Raw genomic sequence first — 23,987 nt, forward strand, 5'->3', positions numbered from 1 at the left:
TAGGGGCTCAGTAAACGTTTGTTGGATCTGAAACTTCTTTGGACCAGGACCAGAATGCATCAGAGGTGAAGATCAGTCCTTCCTGAGACCGTGGACGGAACGGACACGCATCGTGTCATGTGCAGTATCTCTCTCTCTCTCTGTCTCACACACACACACACACACACCCTTATAACCCTCCAACACTGTCTGCCTGGACCGCTAAGACAATGGAGTCAACTATGGTCCCCATATAAGCGCATTACAACCAGTGCCATGCCAGGGGAGGGGGGAGAGTGCCCCAACTGTCTTACAAAGTCATTCCGTCCATTTGGAAGACCATCGTGGTGTTTTCATGACTCAGCACCCTTGTGATGGGACTCTCAGGGCCAGTATGCTGCCAGGCTTCCCCATGAGTGTGTTTGCTGGCCCTTGCCTTCCCTGAGCATTATGCCTGTGGCTATAAGATCCACCTGCAGGCATAGATCCATAGGACTGTTTTCCAAAGCTTGCCGGTCTGCCAGCCCAGGGATATCCATGGAGTGGCACCTTGGTCTCTAAGCCAGAACAGATAAGACAGATGAGATGTGCCCAGGAGGGGGTGGGCACTGGCGCTTCCTTCTTTTCTCTCTAGTGCCAGGTACAAAGGGACCTATAACCTGGAAAATCTTGCGGGGAGGGAAACTGGATCAGACCCATGGGGCTTGGATCCACTGGCTCTGGTAAAAGGCTGGCCCCCCACCCTCACCCCTGGGGCTTCCCAAGTCTACTTTCTGGTCCACTCCTTTGGGAATACAGATTTATTTCTGTGGTTGTGGGTGCATCCCCAGTGGGCTCACAGATTTTTCTTTAGGACGGGGTTGTGGCTCTTCTCGTACCTGGAACTGCATACTCGGCCCTGGCCCAGAGTAAGAGATAGTCAAAACACTTAACTGGGTGACTCAATGAAGCAATACACCTTCCTTTCATAACCGAATTTTTGCCAACACCCAGGGCCCATGATCCTTCAGGAGAATATGTCAAAAGTGTTATTTTCGGTATCTTGTAGGATGGGGGAGATAAAACAATGAGAGGCCTCAGGTGTCGCTTGGCAACTTAATGCAGGGTATCTGACCACCTCTTGGGAAGACAGCCATGTCCTCACTCCTCATCTCTGTCACAGGAAGAGCTCAGGAAGCCATGTGCCACCAGCCTCTGATTGCTTGCAGAAACTCTCTTGCATTTTTCAGCTTGTTTAGTTGGAAATGGTTTAAACCCAGGGCTAAGTGGCAAAAGTAAAAATAGTATAGAGAACATCTGTATACCCTTTACCAGATTCACCGATTGCTAACACGTATGCACACTCCTAAGTAAGTGTGTGTGTGTGTGTGTGTGTGTGTGTGTGTCTGGACCATATGATGGTAAGTTACATGCATCGTAGCCCTTTGTGCCTAATGTACCTCAGCATGCATTGCCTACCAATGGGCATGTTCTCTACATCACGGTATATAGGTAAGCGCATCAGTAAATTTAACATTGATCTGGGGGCGCCTGGGTGGCTCAGTTGGTTGAGCAACTGCCTTCAGCTAAGGTCATGATCCCGAGGGCCTGGGATCGAGTCCCCACATCGGGCTCCCTGCTCAGTGGAGAGTCTGCTTCTCCCTCTGCCTCTGTGATCTCTCTTGCTTTCGTTCTCTCTCAGATAAATAATAAAATTTAAAAAAAATTAACACTGGTCCAATGCTATTATCTGATCTCCTGTCTGTACTTCAATTTTGTCTGTTGGCCCAACGACATCCTTAACAGCGCTCCCCTCTCCATCATAGGATCCGGTCTAGAGTGAGGTATTGCTTTTAGTTGTCATGTCTCTTTAGCCTCCTTTAGTCTGGAACACTTCCACAAACTTACTTTGTCTTGTATGGCATTAGCATTTTTAATAGACTGTTCCTCATTTTGGGTTTGTCTGAGACAAAGTGTCTTAAGTACCCTGCACTCAGGAATAGTCCTAGGAGCTAAGAATGGCGCGAGCCGGCTGGGGCTGACCCACCTGTCTCCGCTGGTGCAAAGCACGACCACCAGAGGGAGCAGCTGTGCCTGGCCCTTCCTAATGGAAGCACACACCTCCTCTAGGAAACACCCTTGTCCCTCAGCAACAGGGGAGCCATTCAAGCCCAGCCCTATGCCCCTACCTGTCACCAACCCCCAGATTGAGCCACTGAATGTAACAGCATCAGCCAGGGCCCGCTTGCGGATCACACCACCGTGGGACCCGGGGCACCAGTGTATTAGTCAGGTATGTGTTACCTTGATTTCCAGTGAAGAGTCAGGCATGTCTGGCCCCTTGGGTGGGTACCGCTGTGGTGGGGTCTTCTTGGCGGGGGGGCGGGGGGAAGACCAGGACGGAATGCCCTTGACGCCTTTATCAACGTCCCCCCCCCACCGTGGTGGGCACAGCAGCAGTGGGGAGGGGAGCAGGGAAGGGGTGAGTTCTTAAACAGCACCGGGGGCAGCAGGCAGGAAGCTGGGGCCCAGACTAAGTAAGGAAAAACATGGGTTGGGTCAACAACAGATGGGGTTGTGACTTATGGGTGACTTTCAGACACATCTGGGCTATTTTATGTGACGGCTGGGATTCCGGTGTGAGCAAATGTGGGCTAGAGCTGGTGAAACTCAAGCTAATGTTTAACTCTGACTCCATCTACTTCCACAAGCTGGGAAGGCCAGGGGAACTCGGTTCACATGTAGATTTATGATCTGGGCCCCGAAGGGCACAGACAGCAGGTGAGTGCTCATGACGGGGGTCTTATCCACCCAGCGAGCTCAGAATGAGAGACCAAACAATGCGGCCCTTCCCTTTCACCCCTTGTACATGCCTCCCACAGTTTTTTGGCCTAACCTGGTTGAAAATTCAGGACCCCACCAACTTCCCATTTCTTGGAGTAGCCAAATGCTGAGACTTAGTCTGGCCCACAGTTCACATATGCAACTGCCTCACTTCTTCCCCATCCACGGGGAATCCTGATCAGGGATGCCATCAACCAAGAGTTCTTTTCCAATCAAGAAAAAACAGAGTGGCCCCCATTACAACTCGTGTTGTCATAATGCAATAGAGTGGAAGCCAACAACCTGTGTTTGTGCCAAATGTATATTCACACCCGGAAGTGAAGGCCCATGTCCTCTGAAACTATGAAGGTCAGGGCCCACAGCTGTATGTCATTACACACTGACCTTTCCAGGCAGGTGATCTGATACCATTTTAAAACTCTTGTATTAACGTGTATCAATTATATAGGAGAATACATGTATCATAAGGGTACAATTCAATACATTTCTAGGAAATGAACAGATCCCTGCAAACAACATCCAGGTCAAGAAACAGAACATTGCCATAGTGAGGCCCTACTTCTGCTTCCTTCTAGTCAATAATAACCCCAAAGAGGAATCCCTATCCTGACTTCTTCCACTGTAGATACAGGGCTTGAGTATTGCTTTTTTTTTTAATGCCTTCTATAAATGGAATTGTTCAGTTTGTATAATTTTGTGTCTGGCTTCTTTTGCTCAACGTCTTAGGGGCTTCAGATCTGAAGTCCTTTTGTCAAGAAAAATTCTGGGGAGTGTCACTGTTTCTGTCTAATGAGCCAAAAGTGAGAATCTATACTCCTCCTAGTGATTGCTGACATACTGAATCCATTCAAAGGGACTCAGGCCATTGCAAAGTTGGATCTTGAGAGTATGTCTAATCTCAGGTATAAGAAGATGGTGGACAGAAAACAGTCTTCCAGAGAATCGTGGGATAATTTGCCCCAGAAATGTTGCTCTTGGGCCCTGTTCTGTTTAATAATCTTGGACCCCAGCCCCAGTCCAATAGCTCCTGAATGGGATACCCTATTCTGGTAAATCCTCAAACTTATATGGGCAGCAGAGTCACCTGGAGGGCTTAATACATAGATTATTTGGTCCTGCCCCCAAATTTATGATTTCAGTGGATCTGGGAGGTGGGGCTCTAGAATTTGTATTTCTTTTTTTTAATATTTTATTTATCTATGTGACACAGAGAGAGAGAGAGAGACAGCAAGAGAGGGAATACAAGCAGGGGGAGTGGGAGAGGGAGAAGCAGGCTTCCTACCAAGCAGGGAGCCCGATGTGGGGCTCCATCCAGGACCCTGGGATCATGACCCAAGCCAGGGGCAGACGCTTAACGACTGAGCCACTCCGGCACCCCAAGAATTTGTATTTTTAACACATTCCCTGGTGATGCCTCTGGTTCTGGGATGGCACTTTGAGAACCAGTCATCTATTCAGTTCGTTTTCACATTGTGGTCCTTGGAGCCCAAAGACTCTGTGAAGATACTCCAGTGAGCACCTTGAAGAGCACCCAAAGAACAAGGAGGAGGGTATATTGGTGAAAATCAGGAACTCTTAACCCCGCTTTTGACCAGAGCAGCTCCCCTGTTATTTATTTTAGATCTTGGGGTTCCAAGTAATACTTGAGGAAAAAGTTCTGCCCCTAAAATTTGTAAAAGTTGAAAATCGCAGCGCTAAGGAGCTGAATACCCTGAGGGAACAATGTCTTTAAACTACATGGGTGGTGTATCTGGGAAATAATCCAACATGCTCTGGAGACCTGGCCTCCTGTGTGCCCTTAAACTAGATGGCCCTGGGGGGGGAACTTGATTTCCTTGGAACTTAAAGAGGTGCAGATTTATGAGGATGGAAGTGATAAGGGAAAACGCTTAATTATAAATAAGGTGCCAAGTCATATGAATAAAGAGTTTTTTTTCTGGCAAGAGAGCACACTAAGATGACACGAACAGTGTAAGGGCCTGTTTAGCCAGAGACGCTCCATCCTGACCCTGCCCCTCCCCGCAGGGGAACTTACTTTAAAACAAGTCCCGGAAACCAGTCCCAGGTAACAAAGCCCAAATACAAGGGTCGGTCAGGCCAGGTGGAGGCATTCAATCAGTGGGGGCGCATGCTGTCTCCCTAGCTACCAAGGAGTATGGGCCCCGCCCTTTGGGTGACTTTTGGTCGCCCATTCTGACCAAGGTGATAGGCTAATTCAAATATCTACTATAGGGTAAATTGTAATTCAATTGGTCACTTATGTGTGACCTAGCAGGACTGTGCAGCTTTCTCTGTGTTACAATCTCATTGGTCACCTGTGAGTGGCCAGGCCCAACCACATGGCCTTTGCTCTATAAAAGCTAGTCTGTAAGGCAGAGGGTGGTCGCCTCTTTGCAAGAGACGTCCCTGGCCAGTCAGTTTGATTCTTGATGTTTGGTGCGAAATAAAGCTTTGTTTGACCTTTGCTTTGTATCAGTCTCACTCCTTTGACCATGGACCCAACAAACAGCACTCACCAACTCCGAACATATAGTAACACGAGATACATCATAACAAAAGTTTGCATTTATAGCTGACTGTGAAAAAAAAAGTAAAATCTGCAGAGAAACAATAAGGAAAAATTAAAACCAGGCTAGTTATTGTAAGCAGACATTGTAGTCGCCCATCCTGGTGTTGGTCCCTAGGGTCCGGGGCTTAGAGATGAGAATCTAAAGCCCACGTGGGTACTGGCAACTCCACCTCAAATCCACCAGAGCCCGAGAAGCTGTGACTCAAACCTCGCGATAAGGCCGTGGTAGCTCCTCTGTCTGTCACAACGTGTTTGGAAAGCGAGCAATGAAAAGACATACGCTTTCTCCAAAGCCACCATGAGAAATCAAAATCCCAGGCTTACGTTGTATGTGGATGTGAGGGTCTAAGCGCACCCTGTTGCGTGTTACAGAAACCACGTGCTGGAAGATTAAAATAAAAACGGGAGCAGAAGCATTCAAACCTCTAGAACCCCAGCAAGAGCCAAATATTGTACCTCTTTACAGCCCAGGGCAGGTGGAACCTCACGGAAAAAGACCAGAGCTGCGGGATAGGGGTTCAGAAACAGACAAGACAAATCTTGTATTTGGAAAGAAATGGCGCCGCGGTAAAGGAGAGTCACCAGTTGCCACAAGGAATAGAATGAGCATCCCCAAGAAATCCTGATGGGGACGCCTGGGTGACTCAGTCGTTAAGTGGCTGCCTTACGTGATCCCAGCGACCTGTGATCAAGCTACGCATGGGTCTCCCTGCTTGGTGGGGAGTCTGCTTCTCCCTCTCCCATGCCCCCTGCTTTTGTTCCCCGTCTCGCTGTCAAATAAATAAATAAAATCTTTAAAAAAATGAGAGAGAAGTCCTGATGGGAACTATTTCTCTCTCTCTCTCTCTTTTTTTTGAGAGGGAAATAAGGAGATTAAAAAAAAAAAAAAACAACTAACCAACCAACCTAAAAAAGTTTAGCAATAATAGACTGTCATTAAATAACCATTGAAAGAAGGGGACCCGGGGGGCTCAGTTGGTTGAGCAACAGATCAAGTCCTATCCTGCAATGGGCTCCCAGCTCCATGGGGAATCTGCTTCTCCCTTTGACTTTCTTTTTTTTTAAGATTTTATTTATTTATTTGACAGACAGAGATCACAAGTAGGCAGAGAGGCAGGCAGAGAGAGAGAGAGAGGAGGAAGCAGGCTCCCTGCTGAGCAGAGGGCCCGATGCGGGACTCGATCCCAGGACCCTGGGATCATGACCTGAGCCGAAGGCAGAGGCTTAACCCACTGAGCCACCAGGCGCCCTTCCCTCTGACCTTCTTCCCTCTTGTGCTCTCTATCACTCTCTCTCTCTCTCTCTCAAATAAATAAAATCTTAAAAAAAAGAGAGAACCTTTTTAAAAAATAACTATTGAAAGATATACTTCAGGAAGAAGGAAATTGAAATCAGGTAGAAGGGGTGAATAGGTGGCAAGGAACAGAGAACAAAAATTGGTAAATGTGTGGAAATCTGAGTAAGCATTAGGTGTATGAAACAGTAATAATGTCAAATGAGCTGGAGATATAAAAACAAGCTGGCACCAAAAACACTGGAGCAAAAAACATCTAAGACAGCAGGAGGTTATTAATATTTAAAGCATTTTAAAGCTCTCGTATTGTTTGAGAGAAAGGTACGGGTATTGCCTGAATTCAGACCTTGTTAAGTCAAGTATAAACGTTTAAACATTTAAGGATATGGGCTTCTAATTTCTGGCAATGGCAGGCTTGGTTCTTTGGTTCGACTTGCCTGTTGAAGTAATGGAATATGCTGCATAAAATCTTTCAAAGCGAATTTAAAGGCCTTGATGAGCTGATAGGACAGAGGGAAACTTCTAGGCCAAATTGGGATGAAAGCTTGTAACCACACAAGCAAGCAGAATATGGGCACACACACCACCCAAAGCCAATTTGCTTTGAGGGTGTTTGCCTCCATTGCTCACCTGAGCTTTGATTCAGTGGCCACACAGAGCTAGACAGAGAGAGAGAACTTAAGGCTTAGGGCCAGCCCAGGGTTGGAGTTTAACAAGAGAACCTCTCCACAATGAGCTGAGACCTCCAAGGGCCTACATCAGCTGCATGAGGGCAAACCAGAATGCACCAGCCCCCTGGCCTGACAATCCTAGAGAAATTGTACAAAAGGCTGCCTTGGCACCAAGCAGAAGTCTCTTGCTAAAAAGTAAGGGGAAAACAAGAGGAGGGGATGCATATGTCTTTTTGAATTGGTGTTTTCGTTTTCTTTGGGTAGATACCCAGTAGTGGGATTACAGGTTCATGTGGTACTTTTATTTTTAAGATTTTTATTTATTTATTTGACAGAGATCACAAGTAGGCAGAGAGGCAGGCAGAGAGAGAGGGGGAAGCAGGCTCCCTGCTGAGCAGGGAGCCTGATGCAGGGCTCGATCCCAAGATCCTGGGATCATGACCTGAGCTGAAGGCAGAGGCTTTAACCCACTGAGCCACCCAGGCGCCCCCGGTATTTTTATTTTTAATTTTTTTGAGGAAACTCCATACTATTTTCCCCAATGGCTGCACCAATTTACATTCCCACCAAGAGAGCACGAGGGTTTCTTTTTCTCTACATCCTCGCTGGCACTTGTTTCTTATGTTTTTGATTCTAGCCATTCTGGCAGGTATAAGGTGATATCTTGTTGCGATTTTGATTTGCCTTTCCATATGGTGATTAATGATGTTGGGCATCTTTTCATGTGTCTGTTAGTCATCTGGATGTCTTCTTTGGAAAAAATGTTTATTCAGGTCCTCTGCCCATTTGAAATTATTAATTTATTATTTTTTAAAAAGATTCTCCAGTAAGTTTATTTTGCAAACTATTTGTATTTTGAGTTTTATTGGCTTACATTGTTATACAGAGAAAAAATGTATGCAATTTTGAACACTGAGCTATTTATAATTTTAATATGATCTCACACATATTTTGTTTATTTGTAATTGACCTTCAGCTCTTAAGTTTATTATAAGTATTCTTGCCACCCCATTCCACCCTGTCAACTGAGTCAAAGAGTTCAAGATACATGCACAAAACACACACGTAAACAGACACAAACAAGCCTTTTGTAAAGTAAATAAATATTTTGCCAGCTTGTTTTTATATCTCCAGCTCATTTGACATTATTACTGTTTCATACACCTTTTGTAAAATAAATAAATAAATAAATAAAATAAATAAATAAAGTAAATAATTATTCCTTTTTGGAACTTTCTATACCCAGTTGAAGTCTCTTCTGAAATTGAGATATTCACACTTATTAGACACAATCTTTATAAAGCAAGGTGTTCATCTCCTTTTTAAAAAAGATCTTTTTATTTTTTTATTTGTGAGAGAGAGAGAGAGAGCACGCACAAACAAGGGGAAGGGTGGAGGGAGAGGGAGAAGCAGACTCCACACTGAGCAGGGAGCCCTGGGTGGGGCTCAGTCCTGGGACCCTGGGATCATGACCTGAGCCGAAGGCAGACATTTAACGGACAGAGCCACCCAGGTGCCCCAAGTGTTTATTGCTTTGAAACTCAAGTAATTCTTCTTCTTCTTTTTATTAAGATTTTCTTTATTTATTTGAGAAAGAGAAAGGGCACAAGCGGGGTGAGGGGCAGAGGGAGAAGGAGAAGCAGACTCCCTGCTGAGCAGAAAGCCCCATGTGGGACTCAATCCCAGGACCCTAAGATCATGACGTGAGCGGCAGGCAGATGCTTAACCAATTGAGCCACCCAGATGCCCCTCAAATAATTCTTGAGAGGAATATTTTTCTTATTGATCTAAAAAGAATGGCATGTGGAAGGCCAAAGAGGAAAAATCACTTCAAATGGTCAAAACAAAAGAAGACTGAAAAATAATATATTTACTAGCATAGGGAGACAAATTTTAAGTATAGATTCTATTGATAATACCGATATTCAAAGGAATAGCTTTGGATCCATTGCCAAAACTTAGATTTTTCTCGGTCAGTTAAGGCCAAGAGTGTTGGTTTTATTTAGGAAGATACATTAAGTCTTTGAAGTAAGAATGATTGGGTTATACAACTTAATTTCTATTTAAGTGATAGAATATACAAGGTATCAAATATAAACAGTAGTGTAGAAAGAAAATAAACTAGCAGAAACAGTTACTCAACCAATAGCAATAATTAAGACCACCATTTGAAAGACCTCCTCTACACAAAGAATGAAAACATACTGTTATAAGATTTTACAGCACACAACTGGATTCACCTAATTCATAACTGTTGCACTTCTTTCTTCTTCAGTATGAGAAGACCCATGTTGTTTCCTGTCAATTCCTTGTGTTGATTATGTGAACCATCACAGGCAGGAAAGTCTTTGAACACTAAAACCCACAATAAGCTGCTTTAGTAAGACACACATCTTTGGGGCACTTGGGTGACTCATTCGGTTTAGCATCTGCCTTCGGCTCAGGTCACGATCTCAGGATCCTGGGATCAAGTTCTGCATGTGGGTCTGTGCTCAGTGGAGAGTCTGCTTCTCCCTCTCCCTCTGTACTCTCTCTCTCTCTTACTCTCAAAAAAAAGATCTTAGAAAAAAAAAGACACAAGTCTTCAATTTTTTTAAATCATCATTTTGGGATTTTCCTTTTGTATATTAAGATGAATCAAGCTATCCTTCTGTCATTTTTTATTCTGGAGGAGTGGACAAATTGCAAGATAGCCAAGTAGTGCAAGTACACCGACGAAAGGCAATAATCGAAGCCATTCTAAAACTCTGAGCAGGGTGAACCTGGTAATGCTCTCGGGATGAGAGCTGTTTTAAAGATTTTTTTTAAGATTTATTTAAGAGAGGGAGAGAGAAAGAGAGCACACAGAGGGGCGGAAGGAGAGATGCAGACTCCCCGCTGAGTGTGGAGCCCAACGTGGGGCTCCATCCCAAGACCCATGAGATTGTGATCTGAGCCGAAATCAAGAGTGGGAAGCTTAACTGGCTGAGCCACTCAGATGCCCCTGGGGAGCTGCTTTAGATACACATGGAGCAGCACCTTCATGATAGGGGCCATGCTTTTCAGTACTGTCCTTGCCAGCAACGTCTACTCCTCTCCAGCCACCCGCCCCCCACTCTCCAGTGCAGCTGCCGGGTCTGCAGGGGGAGAACAGAAGTGGCAGGCATGCATCCTGGTCAGGGTTCTGGAGCAGGCAGATCTCTGCCCATTTTTAATCAGATTATTTGTTTCTTTTTGGTGTGAAGTTCTGTAAGTTCTTTATATATTGTAGCTATAAACCCCTTATCAGCTCTATCATCTGCAAATATCTTTTCCCATTCAGTAGGTTGTTTTTGTGTTTTGTTGGATAGTTTCTTTCTCTGTGCAGAAGCTTTTTACTATATGCATTGCAGCACTATTTGTAATAGTCAAGATATGGAAGCAGCCCAAGTGTCCATTGATAGATGAATGGAAAAAGAAGATGGCATATATATATGAAATGGAATATCATATATATATGAGATGGAATATCATGCAGCCATAAAAGGATGAAATCTTGCCATTTGCAGCAATATGGATGGAGCTAGAGGGCGTTATGCCAAGTGAAATAAGTCAGGCAGAGAAAGACAAATACCATATGATCTCACTTGTATGTGGAATCTAAAAAATAAAACGAATGAACAAACAGAATCAGACCTATAAACACAGAGAACAAACTGATGGTTGTCAGAAGAGAGGAGCATGGGGGATGGGCAAAAATAGATGAAAGAGAGTGGGAGATACAGACTCCCAGTTAGGGGATGAATAATTCATGGGATAAAAGATACAGCATAGGGAATAAAATTAATGACATTTTACACACACACATATATATTTCCTAGCACCTAAGTATTAATACATACATTTTTTTTCAAGCATAGTTGGAATACTAACCACATTCTAGGCTAGAAAACAAGTCTCAATACATACACGGCATTAGTTTCATTCAGAGTACCTTCCTTGATTACAATGAAATTAAGTTAGAACTAAAAAGCAACTATAACAGCAAAAACCTGTAAAAAGTTCTTTGGAATGTTTAAAAAACACTTTTGTATAACTCATGGATTAAAGGCAATTCATAATCTGAATTAAGAAGTATTTAGAATTGAATGGGGCACCTGGGTGGCTCAGTTGGTTAAGCGTCTGCCTTTGGCTTCCGTCATGATCCTGGAGTCCTAGGATCGAGCCCTGCATATACGGCTCCCTGCTCAGCGTGGAGCCTACTTCTCCCTCTCCCACTACCCTTGCTTATATTCCCTCTATTGCTCTCTCTTTCTCTGTCAAATAAGTAAATAAAATCTTTGTAAAACACCACAAACAACTTTCTACCAATAAATATAAAATTATAGATGAACAATTTTCTAGAAAATATAACTTTGCAAAACTTACTTAAGAAAAAATAGAAAGCCTAAAAGATATAGACAAATACAGGTCTTCTGCTGAGGTGGGAGACTGGCTGATGATGGGGGAGAGGAGGCAGGTTCTGGGTCTAATTGCTTCTTCTTTTCTGGGGAAGGAACTGACCCTTTATTTTATTGAGGGCTTATGACAATGTCAAGAATTGTGCCAATCCTTATACATGCATTATCTCTCTTTCTTTTTTGAAGATTTTATTTATTTATTTGACAGAGATCACAAGTAGGCAGAGATTCAGGCAGAGAGAGGAGAGGAAGCAGGCTCCCTGCTGAGCAGAGAGCCCGATGTGTGCCTCAATCCCAGGACTCTGGGACCATGACCTGAGCCGAAGGCAGAGGCTTTAACCCGATGAACCACCCAGGTGCCCTGCATTATCTCTTTGAATCTTAACAACTCTTTGAGATTCTATTATTATAATCTACATTTTAATTTATTATTATTATTTTTTATTATGTTATGTTATAATCTACATTTTTTAATTGAGACAGAATGCACATCCTATAACCCCCCCCCCTTTTAAAGTGTACAGTTTGGTGGATTTTAGTTTAATCACAGGATTACACAACAATCAGCATTATCTAATCCCAGAACATTTTTATCATCCCCAAAGGAGACCCTGTCCATTAGCAGTCACTACCATTCCCCTTTCCCCTCAACCCCATGCAACCGTTAATCTAAAACCTGGCTCTATGGATTTGCCCATTATGGACATCTCTTATGCATAGCATCATACAATATGTGGCATTTTGTGTCTGGCTTCTTTCACTTTGCATGTTTTCAGGATTCATCTATGTTGTAGCGTGTATCAATACTTCATTCCTTCTGTAGCTGAATAATGTTCCAGTGCATGTATTCGCCACATTTTATGTTTCCATCCATCAGTTTAGGGTCATCCCCTTCAAGTGGAAAGCAGTCAGCTTGACAAAAACTTTCTACCACAGTTGTAGAGGACCCAAATATGGGCCAAGTGGTATGGGACAGGGCATTAACATCACCCCATTCAAGAGAGTTAGCAGAACTAATAATAGATAGGGCAACTGTGTTGCTGGAGACAAGATCAGTATACAAAAATTAAGTATGCTTACCTACCAGCTACCACCTATTAGAATTTTTTTTTTAAACTTTAAGCAAAAAAATGCATAAGGTTTCGAAGGGATATCTAACAAAAGATGCAAAATGTATATGGAAGATGTTAAAATTTTCCTTGTAGGGGTGTGTGGGTGGCTCAGTTGGTTAAGTGTCCAAATCTTGGTTTTGGCTCAGGTCATTATGGTTGTGAGGTTGAGCTCCACATCGGGCACTGTGATCAGCGTGGAATCTGCTTCAGATTCTCTCTCCTTCTCCAGTTCCCCCCCTCGAATAAACAAATAAAATCTTAAAACAAATAAAATTTTTATTGTAACATGTAAATATTACCTTAAAAATGGAGAAATGTGGCATGTTCATGGATTTTAAAAATCTCACTAATGTAAAACTCAAAGTTAATCAATAAACATCCCCAAAGGTTTTTTCATCTAACTAGAAAAAAAAACTTTAGGATTCATATGAAAAAACAAAGGTCCATAGACAGCCAGAATAATTCTGAAGGAGAAGAAGGTACAGTACGTAGACAAATAGATCAATGGAGCAGAATAAATAAACCAGAAAAGAAAATCCACATATATATGGAAACTTGGTATTCAAAAGGGGTAGCATTACAAATTAGTGGGTAAAGATAGGTCATTTAATAGATCTGCTGGGCAACCAACATGGAAAAATTTAATTCAGCCAATAATTGTCATCATACCCCCCCCACACACAAACTTTCAGATAAAACCTGTATGTGAAGAAAACAGGATGTTTAAACTTTCAAAAGAAAATATAGGAGGGGGTGCCTGGGTGGCTCCGTCTGCCTTCAGCTCAGGTCATAATGCCAGGGTCGTGGGATCAAGCCCCAAGTCGGACTCCCTGCTCAGTGGAGAGCCTCAACCCGCTCACGCTCTACCTCTATCTCTCTCTCTCTCTCTCAATAAATAAATAAAATCTTTTAAAAAAGGAAATATAGGAGAATATTATAACCTCAGGTTCTCCTAAACAGAACACAGCAAGCAAAAAATGCAGCACAAAATATTTTTGATATAACTGGAAGCCAACAAAATCTTATTTGCTTTATATAGAAATTCTATACAAATTCCATCTTTTTATTTATATATGTTCTATCAGTTCTTTGAAGAATAAAGTTTTATTTATTATTGCAAGAGCAAATTCTGTTAATTTCATACAAGCTGTTAATTTTACGTCAAAAACCAATTAAGAAATTTCAAATAGTTAAATAGGTACTTAGGTTGGCCTTTAACGTCAATATAAAGAGAACATATTAGCTAGACAATTTTAGGAAAGTCATTATATGCTTTTTGAGCTAACTGATGTCTATGTTATTTTACATAATAGTCCAAGGCACAATAACAGATATTTGATTATATAATAATTTTATTATACAAAGATAAGAATTGTTTGCCTACAGAGCATTCATATTAAAATAATTTTTAAGATTATATTTAATTTTTAGCTGCTGAATTCCATTTAGACTATAAATCTTTTAAGAAAAAGCCTTATTTGAGAATTTCTCATATCTTGTGAAGATGGAATAAAAGCAAACTGTCATCTTTTCCATTGTCAAAATTTCACGTGATGGAAAAATCCCAAAACCTTGTGCAATATTCACCATAAATCTTCAGTTCATCCTTAATAAAGATTATAAAGAGTTCAAAGAAAGGGAAATAAGTTAGAGAAAAATGAGGATCCCCTCAAATATCTCATTCTTTCATTGATCTCAATTGAAAGTGAGTATTTAGTACTGAACATATGCGCTCTAGTCAGCATAGGAGTCCAGCTGCTGACAGTGTTGAGAAATTCGTATTCTTGCACTATGTCCAACTGTTAAAAGTCCATTAATAAAACTGTAATAGTAAAATGCTTACTGATAACATCTCAGAAGTATGGGACACCTGGGTGGCTCTGTCAGTTAAATATCTGCCTTTGGCTCAGGTCGTGATCTCAGGGTCCTGGGATGGAGCCCTGCATCAGGCCCTGCACTCAGTGGGGAGTCTGCTCCAGAATTCTCTCTCTTACTCTGTCCCTCCCCCTGCTCATCCTCTTACTTGTTCTCTCTCTCTCTCTTTCAAATAAATAAATCTTTTAAAAAATTAGAAGTATTCTTGTATTCCAGGAGTTTATTCTATGATAATGATACTTGGCTTTGGTTTTAACTTTGACTGAGTGTCATTCATATATGTTCTGTGTACCTCTATTATCCAGAATATAAAAATCTCTTTTATAAAGCAGTAAGAAGGATGCACAAGCCCATGGAAAAGATGAGCAACAGATGAATAGGCAATTTGTGGAAGAGGAAACCCAGCTGGACAATATTCAGTTGTACTAGCAATTAGGAAATGCCAACTGAACAATACCAATTAACCATTCTCATACTCATCAGATTGGAAAATTTTAAGTCTGAAAATACCGAGTTGGCATTGGCAAGGATGTTAGAGTAATTGGGATTTTCATATACTGCTGGTTGGAATCTATATTGGTACCCCTTTAGAGAACAGTTTGGAGGGGGGTTTTTGTTTTGTTATTTTTCTCTCACAGGTTTTGAGAGGGACATGGTACCAGCCAGCTACTGAGCTTCTAGGCATAAACCCTAGAGAACTCTTGCATTCAGAATATTGCTTTTTATAGTAAAATTTCCACCAGTGAGGGAAGGGATGAACAACTGTTGGTATCTTAACACAATTGAATGCTTTATAGAAATGAAAATCAATTAACTTGATCTATATGTACCACCTGGATAAACCCTACAGACATAATATTGAGGGGGAAAAAAAACCCAAGTTTGGAGTTGATATGTAGAGTTTGATGTTGTTTATGTAGATGTAAAAATTATACCAAACAGTACAGTTTTTATGGATGCATAGTGGAAGTATAGAAACATTGACAGGAAGAATAAAAACTAATTTCAGAATCATGGTTACCCTGGGAGAGGAGAGAGGGGAAGGTATCTGAAAGGAGTACAAAGGGGGCCTCATCGGTATCTTGAACATTTTATTTCTTTTTTAAAAAAAGATTTTATTTATTTATTTATTTGTCAGAGAAAGAGAGAGCACAAGCAGGCAGAGTGGCAGGCAGAGGCAGAGAGAGAAGCAGTCTCCCCTCCTGTGCAAGGAACCCGATGTGGGACTTGATCCCAGGACCCTTGGATCATGACCTGAGCTGAAGGCAGCGGCTCAACTGACTGAGCCTCCCAGGCATCCCATGGAACATTTTATTTCTTTAAAAAGAAAAACAGGGGCACCTGGGTGGCTCAGTGGGTTAAGGCCTCTGCCTTCGGCTCGGGTCATGATCCCAGGGTCCTGGGATAGAGCCCAGCATCGGGCTCTCTGCTTAGCAGGGAGTCTGCTTCCCTTCCTCTCTCTCTGCCTGCCTCTCTGCTTACTTGTGATCTCTGTCTGTCAAATAAATGAATAAAATCTTAAAAAAAATAAATAAAAAATAAAAAAGAAAAACAATTTCTGTAAACATGACCCAAATAACAAAATTCAAGGTACATAGGTATTTGTTACTGTGTTCTGTGCACTTCTCTGTATGTTTGAAATATTTCATTACAGAAATATGATTTATTGGTCTAACCCACATAAGCAATGCCAAAAGACTGATAACAAACTATGAAAAATAGTTACAACTCATATCACATAGGGCTTATTTTTCTGAAATACTAAGAACTCCTACAAATCTACACGAAAAAGAGCACAATAAAAATGCAGGCAAAGAATATTGACAGCTCACAGAGAAAGAAAAAAATTTGCTCTTACACATAAATGATTCTCAACCCCAGTCATAACGGGAGAAATGCAAATGAAGACCAAGTTGAGATGTCATATAAAGTGGTGAGGATGTGGACAGACAAGACAGAGGGATATCATTTGTAGCCATTAAACTGGTACAGCCTCTGTGTAGAGCCATTAGTCATCTATCAAAATTACACATTCACATACTTATACCAGGCAATTCCGTTGCATATACTTTACCCTGCTGATATACTTGCACACATGCAAAATGATGTATAAAGTTATTTATTGCAACACTGGGGACAACCTAAGTGTCTATCAACAGAAGTCTGGTTAAATAAATTATGGTACCTCCTTCCAATAGACTGAAACGCAGCTGTTATAAAACAAGTAAACTCTTGGGGCGCCTGGGTGTCCCGGTCAGTTAAGCGTCTGACTCTTGGTTTCTGCTCAGGTCTGAGTTCAAGGTTGTGAGATGGAGCCCTGCGTCAGGCTCTGCGCTTAGCGGGGAGTCTGCTTGACTTTCTCTTTCTCTTTCCCTCTGCTCCTCGCCCCTGCGTGCTCTCTCTCTCTCAAAGAAATAAAGAAGTCTTTAAAGAAACCCAAACTCTTTATGTATTCATATGGAATAACTGGCAAGACGTATTACATGAAAAAAAGCAGAGTGCAGAATAGTAAGCATGAAATGCCACCATCACCTGCGAATATATTATCTATCCCAGAGATCCGGTTTTAATTATGTAAGCTGTATATGTGTACCTAGCATTAATCTCTGTCCACAAACTTGTGTGAAATAAAGATAACTAGGTTTTCAATAATTCAGTCTAATTTCTGTCCCTGAGCCCTCACTTCCCCAGTAATCCTATTTTGGACCTATCCCCATCTACCACCCAAGCCCAGATATTTTTAGGTAGTGCCAGAATATTGGAGATTGGCAGTTGGTCCTCAGTCATTTGTCCACGTAGTTTGCCACTGAGTAAATCTTGGCCCTCACAGATCCAAGAATTCTCGTGGCTATCTGATGAATCTATGCCATGTTTGCGACATGTAACTTTCTTTCTTTTTTTTAAAAAAAGATTTTATTTGTTTATTTGACAGAGATAGAGAGAGCACAAGCAGGGGGAAGCGGCACACAGAGGCCGAGGGAGAAGCAGGCTTCCCGCCGAACAGGGAGCCTGATGTGGGACTCCGTCCCAGGACCCTGGGATCACGACCTTAGCTGAAGGCAGATGCTTAACCAACTGAGCCACTCAGGTGCCCTGGGACATGTAACTTTCATAATGTTCCTATCATACCATCTGCTGAGATGCACCACGCGGCAATATAGGAAAAAGTATGATCATGGCTCATTAGAGAGGTAGATGAATAGATAGATAGATAGATAGATAGGCAACTACTGTGTACCAGACACTATACTGAACACTGGGTATAGAGCAGTGAACAAAACATGTGAAAATTCCCAATTAAAGAGACTGTGTTCTAGAGGAAAACGAGAAACCTGGACTCCACAGTACTTTTATGAGGAAGCTGGAGTGGAGGTTGAAGCCTGTCTTTCCGGTGGAGTCCCAGACAGGATTTGGAGGTTGGTAGGAATGAAAAGTGAGATTGAAAGTAGGGGAATGAATTATAGCTGAGCCTGTTTCCCCACCCCGACCATGCCGGCTGCCCCTGGTTGCAAATAACACACAAGCAACCCAGCAAACACTGGGAGGCTCTTTTATAAAGATACTGTGTTGTCAAGGGCTTGAGTCACATGTATCTGATGAATCAGCGGCAAGGGCAGGCAAGAGGTGGGGGGAGGGCAAAGGAGCATTCCCTAGGGGGGGAGGAGTATTTTATCACCGATACTTTTTAGAATTGCTGATGCTTGGGGATAAAAAGCAGACTGACTTTTAGTTGTTTGTTATTATTATTTTTAAATTATCTAAGGACAATACACCCCTTTATTGCCTCACCGTCCTGTGCCGAAAGCTGTTCCCCACCTTTGCCCTTGGTAAGGAATGACAAAGATAGAGGAGAAATGTTCTCCTAGAACAAATAAGCTGATATAATTTGAGATAGACTATTTGGTACAATAAACCTATGTCAAGGATGTGGGATGCTTTACAGTATCTTCAACAGACAGCCCATCAAAATAGGAACAGTAATCCAAAAGCAACCCGTTGAAGACTATGTGTAGAAACTGGTGGAGAAGTGAGGAAAAGAGCAAGGAACATAAGAAACAGGCAAACGGGGGTGCCTGGATGCCTCAGTCCATTAAGCGTCTGCCTTTAGCTCAGGTCATGATCTCAGGGATCTGGGATATAGCCCAGCATTAGGCTCCCTGTTCAGCGGGGAGTCTGCTTCTCCCTCTCCCCTGCTGGTTCCCCCACTCATGTGCTCTCTCTCTCTCAAATAAATAAAATTTTAAAACAAACAAACAAAAAGAAACAGGCAAAAAAAAAAGAAACAGGCAAGTGAACAGTATACGTGATTAGAAGGTTTACCAAAGAAACATTAGAAGTATTACAGATATCATGATTGTATATAGCTATTATAAATATAATAATGATATGTAGTTATTATAGGTATCACAGTCAAGGGGCACCTGGGTGGCTCAGTCTGTTAAGCGTTTGCCTTTGGCTCAAGTCATGATCCCAGGGTCCTGGGATCGAGCCCCGCCCTGTAAGGGGAGAGAGAGCCTGCTTCTCTCTCTCCCCCGTCTGCTACTTCCGCTGCTTGTGCGAGCTCTCTCTCTCTCTCTTTCTGTCAAATAAATAAATATATACATATATATTTTTTTAAATAAAATATTTTAAAAAGGGGGGACATAGTCAAGAAATACAAGGGTTCAAAGAAGACACATCAGACAGGAGGGGTTTAAGAAAACAAGTTTATAAATCTCAAAACAAAATAGAAAAGAAAAATAAATTACAAAGCCACATAAGAAGCAAGCAAGTGATCAAACCCCACAACTGAAAAGATAGAAACATTGTGAAAGGCTCAAGGAAGTGACACTGAACAAAATTGAAAATATCAGTAGCTCCACGATGATAAAACTAAAGCTAATAATCAGGTAGAAGGCGCTGATGTGCGAAATTCTTCATCCCATCTTAGATACATAATGGCTGGACACATGGAAATAAAATATATATACCCATGTTCAGAATTAAGAAAGGGAAATCTCCAAGTACCAGAGACAAAAAGGGAAGGCAAAGTTAGATCAGCGACCTTGAGCTGAAGTGGAAAATGACTTAAGAGGGCATCAGATTTTGGCATACTCAAGCAGCAATAATGAAAGGGAGGTTTGGCGACCCCTGGGGATCTCCAAGACCCTTTCCAGGGCCCATAGAGTCAAAACTATTTTCACAATAATATTGAGACTGTATTTGAATTTATTACTCTCAAGTATACAGCAGAGGTTTCCTAAAGCTACTTGACCTATGATATTAACAACAGATTGAAGGGAGATTGACTCCAGCTGTCTTCTATTAAGCCAGACACGATAGAGATTTGCAAAAATGGAAAACAATGAGATTACGTGTTTCGCGCGTTTTGAGATATAAAGTTTATTTTTTATAAGTATGCTACTTATTTAACATGTTTTCAGCATTGTTTTTAAACAAATTGACAAATTAATATTAAAAAAATTTTAATCACTTTTAACTTCCACTGAGACAAACACTGATAGATATAACCCCACATAAAAATTATGTAGGATGTGTAAGAATTTTTTATTTTTATTTTAAATTGACATATAATAAAATTGGCTTTGCTGACACACCGTTTGGTGAATTTTAACACTCGTGTATGTTCATGTAAACATCACCACAACCAGAATAAAAAAAAAACAGTTCTTCTACCCCCAAAACTCCCTTGTGCTAAAAAAAACCAGACCCTTAACTATAGAGAGCAAGCTGATGGTTAGCAGAGGGGAGGTAAGTAAGGGATGGGTGAAATGGGTGGTGGGGATCTCCCTCTGTCCCTCCCCCGCCTCTCTAAAAGTATAAAATATGATAAAATAAAAACAAATGAGCCTATTAAAAAAAAAAAAACAAAACACCTCCCGTGTGTTATCCCTTTGTCATACTCCCCGCCCCAGAGGCTGACCCGGAAGCCCTGACAACTACTGATCCGTTCTCTGTCACTGTTGTTATCCCTTTTTGAAAATAGAATCATATAATACGTAACCCTGTGAGGCTTGATTCTTTCAGCATAATGCCTTTGAGATTCATTCAAATTGAGATCCATCAATAGTTCATTCTTTTTTATTGCCAAGTAGTACTGCAGTTTGTTTATCCCTTTACCTGCTGGAGAACATTTGGGTTATTCCTACCTTGGGGCTATTACAAATCAAGCTGCTATGAACATTCATGTACAGGTTTCATGTGAATATTTCTCTAAGGTAAATACCCAGGAATGAGAGGGCAGGATCATATGATGAGTATATGTTTAACTTCAGGAGGAAAAAAAAAAACCGTTTCAACTGTTTTCCCAAGTGGCTATAGAACATGTTACCATGCTGAAGAGCAATATAGAAAAGTTCCAGTTGCTCTGGATTCTTGCTGGCAGTTGGTTTTGCCAGTATTTTTTACTTTACTTTAAAATTTTTTTTATTTTTTATTTTTTTAAAGATTTTATTTATTTATTTGACAGAGAAAGATCACAAGTAGGCAGAGAGGCAGGCAGAGAGAGAGAGAGGGAAGCAGGCTCCCCGCCGAGCAGAGTCCAATGTGGGGCTGGATCCCAGGACCCTGAGACCATGACCTGAGCAGAAGGCAGAGGCTTAACCCACTGAGTCACCCAGGCGCTCTATTTTACTTAAAAAAAAAATTATTTCCTCTCTCTTTTTTAAAAATTTATTTTATTTTATTTTTTTGTGATTTATTTATTTATTTATTATTATTATTATTTTAGAGAGAGAGACCATGAGTCAACATGAGCAGGGGTGGGGCAGAAGGAGAGAGTGGGAGAGAATCTTAAGCAGGCTTCATGTCTGGAGCTCCGCCAGGGGCTCAATCTCAGGACGCTGAGGTCATGACCTGGGCTGAAACCAACAATGTGTTGCTGAATGACTGAGCCACCCAGGCACCTGCAGTATTTTTTTATTTTAGCCATTCTAATAAATGTGTAGTTGTAGCTCATCATGGTTTTAATATGTATTTTTCTAATGGTTAATGATGTTAAAAATCTTTTTATATGCTTATTTCTATTCATCTATCCTCTTTGCTGATGGACTTGTTTAAGTCTTTTGGGCATTTTCTAATGGAGTTTTAATTTTCTTACCGAGTTTTGACAGTTCTTTATATATGCTGGATACAAGTCCTTTGTCAGGTATGGGAATTGCAAATATTTCCTCTTGTCTGGAGCTCCTCTTATCATTTTTTTAACAGAATAGAACAAAATATTGTGATTTTTTAAAAAAGATTTTATTTATTTGTCAGAGAGAGAGAGAGTGCATAAGCAGGGGGAATGGCAGGCAGAGGGAGAAAGAAGCAGGCTTCCTGCTGAGCAAGGAGCCCAGTGCTCCATCCCAGGACCCTGGGATCATGGCCTGAGCCGAAGGCAGACGGTTAACAGACTGAGCCACCCAGGCATCCCAAAACTGTGATTTTCATGAAGTCTAATCTGACCTTTTTTCCCTTTTACGGATCATCCTTTTGGTGTCATGTGAAAAAAACTGCCTAACTCCAGGTCATGAAGCTATTTCTCCTATGTTTTCAGTTAGAAGTTTCATGTTTTATTTTTTATATTTACATCAATTTTTGATTTTTAGTTAATTTTTATGTAAGATGGGAGGTTAAGGTTGAGGTTCATTTTTTTTTTCAGTACATGGAAATTCAGTTTTTCCAATGTCATTTGTTGAAAAGACTTTGCTTTCTCAGGGCACTTGTTGGGATGAGCTCCGGGTGTTTTTTGGAAGGGATGAATCACTACATTTGACACCTGAAATGAATATTACACTGTATGTTAACTAATTGGAATTTTAATAAAAACTTGGTGAGAATGAAAACTCTATCCTTTTTCAATTGAATTGTCTTAACACCTTTGTCAACAATCAATTGGTCATACCGGTGTGGTTCTATGTCTGGATGCTGTTCTGCATTGATATGTGTGTGTGTCACCTCACCAGTACTGCACTGTCTTGATTTCTGCAACTTCATAGTAAGTTCATGAGGCCATGAGGCAGGAACTGATTTCCATCCATTAAGCCATGAGCCACCCTTTCACACAAAGGGAACTAGTAAAATGTCACCCACAAGACCAGAAATATGGCAAGGAAATTCACCATTTATTCAGGAAGATAAGCGGAAAATAGTCACCTCTGAAAAAAAAGGGCGGTGCTTATAATGAACAACTTCAAAATCATCAGAGAAATAGACAGGGATTTCTTTTTTAAGTGATTGATCCAAAAGGAGGGAGGAATGGAGCAGGGAAAAGAAGAAAATATGGTTCAAAGAAAACACAGGGACTCGTTTTTTTTCTGATCACGGTGGAGTAAAAGGGGCTGGGTTTAGCTTTTTGTCTTAAACAATTAAAAATAATGGATAAATTATAGAAAACAATGGTTTTCAGGCATTGGACATCAGGCAGCAAAGGACACTGGCCCTTGAGAGAAAGGAAGCAAACAAAGTGAACCCTATGATTACTTCTGCTTACTGTTTGGAGAGTTTTCAGGTCATAGCACAGGCAGGGAGATTCTAAAGAGAGCCTGGCAGTCTCCCTGAATCAAGAACACAGAATGGAAAATTCAAGGAGCACAAGGTTATTAGATTTGCAGCACAGAGTAGTGTGTGTGTGTGTGTGTGTGTGTGTGTGTGTGTAAAAGAGAGAGAATGCCACAAGCTCAAGCACTTTGGAAATATGCAGAAAGTTCTCCTTGGGTCTTCAGCTAGTACTGAGCAGCACAGGTATATAAGGAAACTACCTGAGGCTAGGGAATGCATCGCAAGAAATGAGCATGGAGAAAACATCCTGGAGCTCAAACAGGGCTGGGAGGGGTTCATCTCCCCCATATCCAGAGTGGAGAAACCTTGTAATGCACAGGGTTTTGGGTACAGTGCTCAGAAAATTAGTGCCTCCATAGAGAACACTATTAGCCATAAATGACTGATATGATCTACTGGGAAAAAAATTAAAAATAAAATTTCCTGCCAGTCCAGGAAATCCTCTGCTTGAATATAGAAAAGATAGAAAACAGGTTTATTATTGAATAAACATTAAACCAGACTGTGATACATTACAGACAATCTGCTAATGAGATTGCAAAGCCAGAAATAAATCCCATTCTTATGGATGTAATTTATTCATTACATACATGTTCTTAAAATAAATGGTAAATTGTCCTTATGTAAGAGGACCTGAAAGCACTGTTTGCTATACACTCTTCCATAGTTCATCTGAAGTTCACCTAGTAATTGGAGTAGCCATCT

At 41.4% G+C, this 23,987-nt stretch overlaps 1 pseudogene; it reads right to left on the minus strand.

Moving 5' to 3' along the window:
- Window positions 1-9,581: 9,581 nt before the first annotated feature.
- On the minus strand, window positions 9,582-10,486 carry LOC116858286 (annotated as a pseudogene).
- Window positions 10,487-23,987: the final 13,501 nt, after the last annotated feature.

The sequence above is a fragment of the Lontra canadensis genome, unplaced genomic scaffold (assembly GCF_010015895.1).
Source record: "Lontra canadensis isolate GAN:19392208 unplaced genomic scaffold, GSC_riverotter_1.0 scaffold134, whole genome shotgun sequence".
In the NCBI taxonomy this organism is placed as follows: Eukaryota; Metazoa; Chordata; class Mammalia; order Carnivora; family Mustelidae; genus Lontra; species Lontra canadensis.